General features: G+C 40.0%; 1 protein-coding gene and 1 pseudogene across 6 annotated transcripts in view; one reads left to right on the forward strand and one right to left on the reverse strand.

The window, feature by feature from the left end:
* The window catches only part of FANK1 (fibronectin type III and ankyrin repeat domains 1), a 118,273-nt gene that overhangs the window by 34,433 nt on the left and 71,230 nt on the right, over window positions 1–12,610 (forward strand). The gene's annotated exons all lie outside the window — the stretch shown is intronic.
* On the reverse strand, window positions 10,397–12,331 carry LOC147344527 (zinc finger CCCH domain-containing protein 14 pseudogene; annotated as a pseudogene). The gene has a single exon (XR_015155536.1). The product of XR_015155536.1 is annotated as a zinc finger CCCH domain-containing protein 14 pseudogene (transcript).

Below are 12,610 nucleotides of genomic sequence, written 5' to 3' on the forward strand. Positions count from 1 at the left end.
TTTTATCCCTTCCCTTTAATTACTGCTTTTATTGAGAACTGAAAAATTTTCTCTGACAACTTACTTCTGGGTGTCAGGATGATTTTTACCTTATTGTTCATTTTTAATCACCTTCATTTCACATTTCAACAATTTCCTGCATTTTCTTCTGTGCTTAACAAATAAATTGAAACCCTTCATATGTCCAAATATGACATTTAAGATATTTTTACTGCCCTCATCTAAAATAGTGTCTCAAAATTGCAGTTAAAATGGCAGTCAACCTTTGTTAGTTTTTAAAATATTAAAAAAAAATTTATATATAAGATACACACCTTTTACAAGTGTACAATCTAGTGGATTTTTTAGTATGTTCACAAAAATATGTAGCTATTACTACGGTCTAAATTCATTTCATGACCCCCAGAGGAGATCCCATACCCATTAGCACTCATTCCCCTTTCCCTGTCCTCCCTGCTCCCTGCACCCATTCATTCACTTCTGTCTATGGACTTACCTGTCTGAACTCTTCATATAAACAGGATTCCATGGTATGTGGCCCTTTGTACCACTATCATTAACTATTTTTTCCCTTTTTTATCACTGACTTTTTGAATAAACATTTTTGTGCCTAGTTTATATTCAGATTTTCCTTTTCACTCATAGAAAAGGTTTTAGAGTTGTTAAAATGTCATTGTACTTTACAGTGTTGTTATGCTTCAAGATTTCATTAATTTAGAACGGGCGAGCGATCTAACTACCCTTCTCAGTTCAGTTCAGTTGCTCAGTCGTGTCTGACTCTTTGAGACCCCATGGACTGCAGCACTCCAGGCCTCCCTGTCCATCACCAACTCCTGGAGTTTACTCAGACTCATGTCCATTGAGTCGGTGATGCCAACCAACCATCTTATTTTCCGTCGTCCCCTTCTCCTTCCACCTTCAATCTTTCCCAGCATCAGGGTCTTTTCCAATGAGTCAGTTCTTCGCATCAGGTGGCCAAAGTGTGGAGTTTCAGCTCCAGTATCAGTCCTTCCATTGAACACCCAGGACTGATCTCCTTTAGGATGGACTGGTTGGATCTCCTTGCAGTCCAAGGGTCTCTCAAGAGTCTTCTCTAATACCACAGTTCAAAAGCATCAGTTCTTCTGCGCTCAGCTTTCTTTATAGTCCAACTCTCACATTCATACATGACTACTGGGAAAACCACAGCCTTGACTAGATGGACCTTTATTGACAAAGTAGTGTATCTGCTTTCTAATATGCTGTCTAGGTTGCTCATAGCTTTCCTTCCAAGGAGTAAGTGTCTTTTAATTTCATGGCTGCAGTCACCATCTGCAGTGATTTTGGAGCTCCCCAAAATATTTGGTCACTGTTTCCATTGTTTCCCCATCTATTTGCCATGAAGTGATGGGACTGGAAGCCATGATCTCAGTTTTCTGAATGTTGAGCTTTAAGCCAACTTTTTCAAACACCCTTTAGACTCTTTAAAAGAAAAATCCAGTTTGGCATGAATGTTTTAAAATACTCCATCTAATATAAGAGAAAAACCCTGGAAAAGAGCATAGCTGTTATAAGACCCTGAAGTAGTCATCGCTTCTGATAGTGGGAGGCAGATTTCCTGATGTGATTTGGGGATGAGCAGCATCTGAAATATATTTTAAATACCTAGATTTTCAGAGTGCTTGACTCTAGAGTCACAGGTGTGGAACGTGGGTTCCAGTAGTCCAGGACAGCATTCATCCTGTCGAAAAGCCAAAGCTGCATTTCAATGACTCTTGTATGTGCCTTAATTTCAGATGAGTTTGACCAAACACTTAAGAATGGGTTTTCTGCACAGCAAATTGGTTTCCTGTCTTCAAGCTGTACACATAGTGACATAGCCAAAGCAGTTCACTATTGTAGAATCTGAAACAATCGAGTATTATTTGATGTCTGGTTTGTTTATTTGATTTCTCACTTCATTTAGTTCAAGTTTTCCCCTATTCTGATGAATTCTTTATGAGCTGTTTTGGATAAATAAGTCACATCAGTCCTTTCATTTTAACAGTTTGCCAAATACGCATGTAAAACTTGATCAAACCCAGCAGTTAGTCTGATTCTCTGAAATTTCTGTTGTTTGAAAGCATCAGTTTTCACTGTGCTATCTGACGGGTAAACCTTCTTGATTTAACTATTTAATACCCTCAACTGCTCTTTGTAGTAATTCACAATAATGCTGAATGTTCCTTCTTGTCTGTTCTTCAACGTGATGGTAAAGCACACTTTAATTTGATTTATTTGTAATCCAAGTAAACACAGTTTCCTCATGATCTGTGACCTCTGGTTTTTGAGAGTTCTCATTACTTTTAATTCCATCTGAAAGCATATCTGTGTAAGTAGTGTGTAAAAATACTTAAAATAATACTTGTAAAAATACTTCAATCTGTTCATCTTTGCATTTGTTTTACAGTATCTGTTGAAGAAGTGTTTTGATAAATTCTTTATATGTTCCATTTGATTCTCTGTAAATTGGGATCGCGACTTTGGAGGGAAAAAACTTGCATTCACAGTGTGTGACAGTCCAGGATGAAAATTCAGAGTACTTGTGGAAGTCAACAAATTCATTACAATGAGGCTGTGCAGACAGCAGAAATAGTTTTCTGTTTGGAAATTCTGTTTCATGTTTAGGAATACTCAGCTTCTCATAATCTTATCACTTCCGTCATCATTTTTGTGACCAGTACTTTCTTGGCTATGATGATTCTTTTTTATTAAAAATTTATTTATTTATTGGAGGCTAATTACTTTACAATATTGTATTGGTTTTGCCATACATTGACATGAATCCACCACGGGTGTACATGTGTTCCCCATCCTGATCCCCTCTCCCACCTCCCTTCCCATCCCATCCTTCTGGATCATCCCAGTGCACCAGCCCCTAGCACCCTGTATCATGCATTGAACCTGGACTGGCGATCTGTTTCATATATGATAATATACATGTTTCAATGCCATTCGCCCAAACCATCCCACCCTTGCTCTCTCCCACAGAGTCCAAAAGACTGTTTTATACATCTGTGTCTCTTTTGCTGTCCCGCATACAGGGTTATCGTTACCATCTTTCTAAATTCCATATATATGCGTTAGTATACTGTATTGGTGTTTTTCTTTCTGGCTTACTTCACTCTGTATAATAGGCTCCAGTTTCATCCACCTCATTAGAACTGATTCAAATGTGTTCTTTTTAATGGCTGAGTAATGTTCCATTGTGTATATGTACCACAGCTTTCTTATCCATTCGTCTGCTGATGGACATCTAGGTTGCTTCCATGTCCTGGCTATTATAAACAGTGCTGCAATGAACATTGGGGTACACTTGTCTCTTTCAATTCTGATTTCCTTGGTGTGTATGCCCAGCAGTGGGATTGCTGGGTCATATGGCAATTCTATTTCCAGTTTTTTAAGGAATCTCCATACTGTTCTCCATAGTGGCTGTACTAGTTTGCATTCCCACCAACAGTGTAAGAGGGGTCCCTTTTCTCTACACCCTTTCCAGCATTTATTGCTTGTAGACTTTTGGATAGCAGCCCTTCTGACTGGTGTGAAATGGTACCTCAATGTGGTTTTGATTTGCATTTCTCTAATAATGAGTAATGTTGAGCATCTTTTCATGTGTTTGTTAGCCATCTGTATGTCTTCTTTGGAGAAATGTCTGTTCAATTCTTTGGCCCATTTTTTGATTGGGCCGTTTATTTTTCTGGAATTGAGCTGCAGGAGTTGCTTGTATATTTTTGAGATTAATTCTTTGTCAGTTGCTTCGTTTGCTGTTATGTTCTCCCATTCTGAAGGCTGTCTTTTCACCTTGCTTATAGTTTCCTTTGTTGTGCAAAAGCTTTTAATTTTAATTAGATCCCATTTGTTTATTTTTGCTTTTATTTCCAATATTCTGGGAGGTGGGTCATAGAAGATCCTGCTGTGATTTCTGTCAGAGAGTGTTTTGCCTATGTCTTCCTCTAGGAGTTTTATAGTTTCTGGCCTTATGTTTAGATCTTTACTCCATTTTGAGTTTATTTTTGTGTATGTTGTTAGAAAGTGTTCTAGTTTCATCCTTTTACAAGTGGTTGACCAGTTTTCCCAGCACCACTTGTTAAAGAGATTGTCTTTTCTCCATTGTATATTCTTGCCTCCTTTGTCAAAGATAAGGTGACCATAGGTGCATGGATTTATCTCTGGGCTTTCTATTTTGTTCCCTTGATCTATATTTCTGTCTTTGTGCCAGTATCATACTGTCTTGATGACTGTGGCTTTGTAGTAGAGCCTGAAGTCAGGTAGGTTGATTCCTCCAGTTCCATTCTTCTTTCTCAAGATTGCTTTGGCTATTTGAGGTTTTTTGTATTTCCATACAAATGGTGAAATTATTTGATCTAGTTCTGTGAAAAATACTGTTGGTAGCTTGATAGGGATTGCATGGAATCTATAGATTTCTTTGGGTAGTATACTCATTTTCACTATATTGATTCTTCTGATCTATGAATATGGTATATTTCTCCATCTATTAGTGTCCTCTTTGATTTCTTTCACCATGTTTTATAGTTCTCTATATATAGGTCTTTTGTTTCTTTAGGTAGATATATTTCTAAGTATTTTATTCTTTTCATTGCAGTGGTAAATAGAATTGGTTCCTTAATTTCTCTTTCTGTTTTCTCATTGTTAGTGTATAAGAATGCAAGGGATTTCTGTGTGTTGATTTTATATTCTTCAACTTTACTATATTCATTAATTAGCTCTAGTAATTTTCTGGTGGAGTCTTTAGGGTTTTCTGTATAGAGGATCATGTCATCTGCAAACAGAGTTTTACTTCTTCTTTTCCAATTTGGATTCCTTTTATTTCTTTTTTTGCTCTGATTGCTGTGGCCAAAACTTCCAAAACTATATTGAATAGTAGTGTTGAGAATGGGCACCCTTGTCTTGTTCCTGACTTTAGGGGAAATGCTTTCAATTTTTCACCATTGAGGATAATGTTTGCTGTGGGTTTGTCATATATAGCTTTTATTGTGTTGAGGTATGTTCCTTCTATTCTTGCTTTCTGGAGGGTTTTTTTTTTTTTAATCATAAATGGATGTTGAATTTTGTCAAATGCTTTCTCTGCATCTATTGAGATAATCATATGGTTTTTATTTTTCACTTTGTTAATGTGGTGTATTGATTGATTTGTGGATATTGAAGAATCCTTGCATCCCTGGGATAAAGCCCACTTGGTCATGATATATGATCTTTTTAATATGTTGTTGGATTCTGTTTGCTAGAATTTTGTTAAGGATTTTTCATCTATGTTCATCAGTGATATTGGCCTGTAGTTTTCTTTTTTTGTGGCATCTTTGTCAGGTTTTGGTATTAGGGTGATGGTGGTCTCATAGAATGAGTTTGGAAGTTTACCTTCCTCTGCAATTTTCTGGAAGAGTTTGAGTAGGATAGGTGTTAGCTCTTTTATAAATTTTTGGTAGAATTCAGCTGTGAAGCTATCTGGTCCTGGGCTTTTGTTTGCTGGAAGATTTCTGATTACAGTTTCATTTCCATGCTTGTGATGGGTCTATTAAGATTTTCCATTTCTCCCTGGTTCAGTTTTGAAAAGTTGTACTTTTCTAAGAATTTGTCCATTTCTTCCAAGTTGTCCATTTTATTGGCATATAGTTGCTGATAATAGTCTCTTATGACCCTTTGTATTTCTGTGTCGTCTGTTATGATCTCTCCATTTTCATTTCTAATTTTGTTGATTTTTCTCCCTTTGTTTCTTGATGAGTCTGGCTAATGGTTTGTCAATTTTATTTAACTTCTCAAAGAACCAGCTTTTGGCTTTGTTGATTTTTGCTATGGTCTCTTTTGTTTCTTTTGCATTTATTTCTGCCCTAATTTTTAAGATTTCTTTCCTTCTACTAACCCTGGGGTTCTTCATCTCTTCCTTTTCTAGTTGCTTTAGGTGTAGAGTTAGGTTATTTATTTTACTTTTTTCTTGTTTCTTGAGGTATGCCTGTATTGCTATGAACCTTCCCCTTAGCAGTGCTTTTACAGTGTCCCATAGGTTTGGTGTTGTTGTGTTTTCATTTTTATTCATTTCTATGCATATTTTTATTTCTTTTTTGATTTCTTCTGTGATTTGTTGGTTATTCAGCAGCGTGTTGTTCAGCCTCCATATGTTGGAGTTTTTAATAGTTTTTCTCCTGTAATTGACATCTAATCTTACTGCACTGTGGTTCAGAAAAGATGCTTGGAATGATTTCAGTTTTTTTAAAATTTACCAAGGCTAGATTTATGGCCCAGCATATGATCTATCCTGGAGAAGTTTCCATGTGCGCTTGAGAAAAAATTGAAATTCATTGTTTTGGGGTGAAATGTCGAATCCCAGGGACCAGGGAGCCTTGGTGGGCTGCCTTCTATGGGGTTGCACAGAGTCAGACATGACTGAAGTGACTTAGCAGCAGCAGCAGCAGTCCTATAGATATCAATTAGGTCTAACTGGTCTATTGTATCATTTAAAGTTTGTGTTTCCTTGTTAATTTTCTGTTTAGTTGATCTATCCATAGGTGTGAGTGGGGTATTAAAGTCTCCCAATATTATTGTGTTATTATTAATTTCCCCTTTCATACTTGTTAGCATTTGTCTTACATATTGTGGTGCTCCTATGTTGGGTGCATATATATTTATAATTGTTATATCTTCTTCTTGGACTGATCCTCTGATCATTATGTAGTGTCCTTCTTTGTCTCTTTTCACAGCCTTTGTTTTAAAGTCTATTTTATCTGATATGAGTATTGCTACTCCTGCTTTCTTTTGGTCTCTATTTGCGTGGAATATCTTTTTCCAGCCCCTCACTTTCAGTCTGTATGTGTCCCTTGTTTTGAGATGGGTCTCTTGTAGACAACATATGTAGGGGTCTTGTTTTTATATCCATTCAGCCAGTCTTTGTCTTTTGGTTGGGGCATTAAACCCATTTACATTTAAGGTAATTATTGATAATAATTACTTTGCCGATGCAAAGTAATGCTGATGCCATTTACTTTATTGTTTTGGGTTTGAGTTTATACACCCTTTCTGTGTTTCCTATCTAGAGAAGATCCTTTAGCATTTGTTGGAGAGCTGATTTGGTGGTGCTGAATTCTCTCAGCTTTTGCTTGTCTGTAAAGCTTTTGATTTCTCCTTCATATTTGAATGAGATCCTTGCTGGGTACAGTAATCTGGGCTGTAGGTTATTTTCTTTCATCACTTTAAGTATGTCTTGCCATTCCCTTCTGGCCTGAAGAGTTTCTATTGAAAGATCAGCTGTTATCCTTATGGGAATCCCCTTGTGGGTTATTTGTTGTTTCTCCTTGCTGCTTTTAATATTTGTTCTTTGTGTTTGATCTTTGTTAATTTGATTAATATGTGTCTTGGGGTGTTTAGCCTTGGGATTATCCTTTTGGGACTCTCTGGGTTTCTTGGACTTGGGTGACTATTTCCTTCCCCATTTTAGGGAAGTTTTCAACTATTATCTCCTCAAGTATTTTCTCATGGCCTTTCTTTTTGTCTTCTTCTGGTACTCCTATGATTCGAATGTTGGGGCATTTAACATTGTTCCAGAGGTCTCTGAAGTTGTCCTCATTTATTTTAATTCTTTTTTCTTTTTTTCCTCTCTGTTTCATTTATTTCTAACATTCTATCTTCTACCTCACTAATCCTATCATCTGCCTCTGTTATTCTATTGTTGGTTCCCTCCAGAGTGTTTTTGATCTCATTTATTGTGTTATTCATTATATATTGACTCTTTTATTTCTTCTAGGTCCTTGTTAAACGTTTCTTGCATCTTCTCAATCTTTGTCTCCCAGCTATTTATCTGTAACTCAATTTTGTTTTCAAGGTTTTGGATCACTTTCACTATCATTATTCGGAATTCTTTATCAGGTAGATTCCCTATCTCTTTCTCTTTTGTTTGGTTTGGTGGGCATTTATCCTGTTCCTTTACCTGCTGGGTATTTCTCTGCCTTTTCATCTTGTTTATATTGCTGTGTTTGGGGTGGCCTTTCTGTATTCTGGCCGTTTGTGGTTCCTCTTTATTGTAGTTTCCTCACTGTGGGTGGGGATGGACGGGTGGCTTGTCAAGGTTTCCTGGTTAGGGAAGCTTGTGTTGGTGTTCTGGTGGGTGGAGCTGGATTTCTTCTCTCTGGAGTGCAATGAAGTGTCCAATAATGAATTTTGAGATGTCAGTGGGTTTGTTGTGACTTTGGGCAGCCTGTATATTGAAGCTCAGGGCTATGTTCCTGTGTTGCTGGAGAATTTGCATGCTATGTCTTGTCTGGCCCTTGGGTGGAGCTTGGTTTCAGTGTAGGTATGGAGGCGTTTGATGAGCTCCTATTGATTAATGTTTCCTGGAGTCAGGAGTTCTCTGATGATCTCAGGATTTGGACTTAAGCCTCCTGCCTCTGGTTTTCAGTTGTATTCTTACAGTATCCTCAAGACTTCTCCATCTATACAGCACTGATGATAAAACATCTAGGTTAATGATATAAAGTTTCTCCACAGTGAGGGACACCTGGAGAGTACACAGAGTTACACAGAGAAGAGAAGAGGGAGGAAGGAGACAGAGGTGGCCAGGAGGATAAAAGGGGGAATCAAAAAGGAGAGAGACAGATCCAGCCAGTAATCAGTTCCCTAAGTGTTTTCAACAGCCCAGAACACATAAAGAGATTCACAGAGTTGGATAGAGAAGAAAATGGGGAGGAGGGAGATAGAGGCAACCTGGTGGAGAAAAAGGGAAGTCCAAAGAGGGGGAGAGCAATCCAGCTAATAATCTTGCTCCCAAGTAAAAATGGGTACTGAAGATTGGGTTCTAAAGGTACAAAATTGATAACAAATACCAAAAAGCAAAGATTAAAAATCTAGAGGTTAGATTCTCAAAAACACAATATTAAAAGAACAAAGTCACAAAAATTATAAAATATATATATATGAAGTTTGCTTTAAAAATAGGGTCTTTTTTTTTTTTGCAAAGGAATAGTAGGTTAAGTTTGCTTTAAAAATAGGGTTTTTTTTTTTTTTTTGCAAAGGAATAGGTTATAAAAATGAAAATTAAAGGAGTAATAGAGGACTTAAAATTTAAAAAAAATTAAAAATTAAAAAAATGATAATAGTAAAAATATATCTAGGACTTTCTCTGGTGTTGTTGTGGATATTGTGGGGTCAGTTCATTTTCAGATAGTTCCTTGATCTGACTTACACTTCTCAAGATCTATAGGCCCTTTCCTATGTAGTCAGTGCTAACTGCAGGGTTTTAATCTATTGCAACTGTCACTTCCAAAGCAGTTCCCTCTGTTTATTTTAGCTTCTGTTTGCTGGCCTCTTAAGTGTCTAATTTCCGCCCTGACACAAGGGGGCGGTGGTGGTCACTTGTTTTAGGCTCACTTGTTCAGTCGTGCTGTGGGGAGGGAGGAACACTGCAAACAAATATCACTGGTGTCTGTGGTGAGTGCTCCCAGTGTCTCGGCCACACTGGGTTTGCCCTGCTCATGGCGAGTGTGCTTTCCCAATCTACACTGCTCAGGCTCTAGGTTGCTCTGCCAGGCACTGTCTGAGGCCGGTTCTGGGTTGAGTGCACTTCCCAGGTCAAAGCCGCTCAGGTTCAGGTTCTCGGGTACTCCACAAAGGCGCAGACTTGATTGGGCCTGCATTTTGTGCCTTTCCCCTGTCTGAGAAACTCAGATGACCAGGTGCTTGGCGAGCTGTGACTTATCACCTTCCCTGTCCCAGCCCCTCGGTTTTCTGGGTGTACAATGGGCGCACCTTCTCAGGTGTACCGTGTGTCTCCTCTGGGGACCTGTCCTCTTGGGAGCTGATCTCTGGCTGTGACCCTCCCAGTGGATGTTGACTGTCCAGAATCCCAAGGAGTCTTGGTTAGCCATGAAGCCTGCTTGCAGTTTGGTGCCTCTCTGGGGCCGCGATTGCCCCCTTCCGGCTCTGGCTGCCCTCGCCTGCCTGTCTCTGGTGGGGAATGGGCTGGTCCACAGCTGGCTAGCTCTGCTCAGTCCTTTGTTCTGTGAGCAGGCCTGGCAGTGTTTTAGGTTAGGGCTTTTCGCCGGATAGCTATCCCACAGTCTGGTTTGCTATCTCAAGTTAGTTCCCTCAGATTGCCCTCGGGGCATTCAGGCCTGGTCCTTACTCTAAGCAATGCAGCCCACAGCTCCCTGCCCAGCCCCCACTTGCTAGTGGCGGATGCAAGCGTCTGTGCTGCTTCTTCGCTGGGAGTTGCCTTAGGCACGTAATCTGTGGGGTTTAATTATTTATTTATTTTTCCTCCCAATTTTTTGCCCTCTGAGGTTCCAAGGCTCGCCACAGATTGCCAGTAAGAGTGTTTCCTGGTGTTTGGAAGCTTCTCTCTCTCTCTCTTTTTTTTTTAGGCAATAAACTTCACATTATGAAAGCAATATATTCCAAGTTCCAAAGATTTGACAAATTCTGTAGAATGTCTTTCATCAGCAGATGGAAACTCTCAAACGCCACAGTCTTCTGTCAGGTAGGACTGGGTGTCATTCACTTTACCTGGTCTGAGGTCGAATCCATTTCAAGGCATGTCGTGGTGGTACAGTAATGGTGGGATGGTAGAACGTACAGTCAGGTCGTGTACACTGAGTGTTAAATCTACAGTGTTTCGGATGATAGAAGGGACACTCCATTTTCTTACACACTGGGAAGTAGTGGCACAGCTGACTACTGGAAGGCGGTGCTGGTGCTGTGACTGGTTTTGGAGGCAGTCCTGGTGTTCTTCGGCTTATGTGAGTGAAGGGACAGTCTGGTTTAGTACATTTTGCATCGTATTTACAATTTGGATGAACAAACAGACGCTTCTCAGCAAATTTACAATTGGAAAAGGCTTTGCAAGGCGACATGGGGTGATGGTAAGCGCACTCGTCCCTGTTCTTGCAGGCAGGCCAGTACTTGCAGTGCTCCAGCAGCTTCTCTGGCTTCTGCGCCACGCTCAGCTCGCTCATCTCAGCTTGACTGATCTGCAGAGTTTCTGCCATTACGGGGTCAATTTGCAATCGGGATGACAACTGCCTCTGTTGAGTTCCTTGACTTTTGTCTATATTGTCTCCTTTTGCTTCCTCTTCTTTAATAGGAGAACTTATCCTAGGGATTCTGCCTTGTCCCTCGACCATTTCTGCTAGCAATTCTTCCTGAGAAGTTCGAGTTCTGGGAGCAACTGGAAGTGTCTGTTTCTGTGAGACTGTAGAATAGTTAGTTGTTTTTGTTACAGATTCTTGAGCTTCAGATATAGCCTTCAAAATTAGATTCTTGTTAGCTTGTTTAGAAGGTGGAAGTGACGGTCTCCGTTCAGGCTTCACTGGCACTGACACACTGCTGGAGATGCTTCCTGTACGGGACCCACAATCATCATCTTCCTCCTCCTCTTCTCCGTCATGACTGAATTTTTTTACTTTAACAACTGAACTTACCACAGGCAACTTTCTCTTCCGAAAGTTTTCTTCCTCAATACTCATCTTTTCTGCGTTGCTTCTGAAGAAGGGACTGTAAGTCTCTTCTAAGCTGTTAAGCACTTCTGGTTCACACAAGCGTCCTGTTTCATACACCCGGCTGCTCTGAATATCAAGTTGCTTGGCAGCATGAATACTGTTTTGCTGCTGTTGAAACTGCAACCTGTTTAGATGAGCACCACTGTCTGTGTTTCGAGTTGCAGGTGGCCGATAAATTTCAATAGAAGGGCGAGAAGAACCATATGTGTCACTGTGGTTTTTTTCTGAGATAAGGGATTCTCCTGCACAAAGTTGAGGTCTTCATCAATGAGATCATCTGGTTCTGGCTTAATATCAATCACATCTTCAGAGGGTGCTAACTCCCTCAAAGGTTTCACTGTGACATTAGTCGGGTTGCAGCTCCATCATCATAAGTCTGTCTGACATTAGTGGCTTTCTGTTCCTGTGAACTTGTAGAAACTCTAGACTCTCTTTTTTCAGGTCTAGTGCTAGAAACTGCAAGAGGTGGCACTGCAGCTTCGTGCCTTCTCTCATCTCCTCGACTGAAACTGCTCTTGTTTGAAGGTACGTTACCATCAAAGAGGTTGGTATCAGAAGACTTCAGACTAGAGGGGTCGGTTGTTACAGAACGAAGTTTATCTAATACACCGTGAAGCCATACGGTGAATCGAATTGTGTTGTTCCTTAGAAACAGGGACAGGTCCTCTGTCATTTGGTCCTGACTTTTCTTGTTGGCCACCATCACCATAATGTAATCAGGAAGTTCTTCATCGACGTAAGCTCCTAATTCTTGCAATTTCCCCTTAATGGCACTGGCTGATCTCCGTGCCGATCTCCATGGCTCCGCGGCGGGAAGCGGCGGGCACTGCGCAGCATCCCGCGGACCAGGGCACTTCTCTCTTTTTTAAGACTCCCTTCCCGGGATGGATCTCTGTCCTTCCCTCTTTTGTCTCTCTTTTTATCTTTTATATTTTTTCCCCTACCTCCTGTTGAAGACAATGGGCTGCCTTTTTGGGTGCCTGATGTCCTCTGCCAGCATTCAGAAGTTGTTTTGTGGAATTTGCTCAGCGTTCAAATGTTCTTTCCATGAATCTGTGGGGGAGAAAGTGGTCTCCCCATCCTATTCCTCTGCC

The sequence above is a fragment of the Bos grunniens genome, chromosome 26 (genome assembly GCF_055505025.1).
Source record: "Bos grunniens cultivar Pamir isolate PY7600 chromosome 26, Bosgru_T2T1.0, whole genome shotgun sequence".
NCBI classification, from domain to species: Eukaryota; Metazoa; Chordata; class Mammalia; order Artiodactyla; family Bovidae; genus Bos; species Bos grunniens.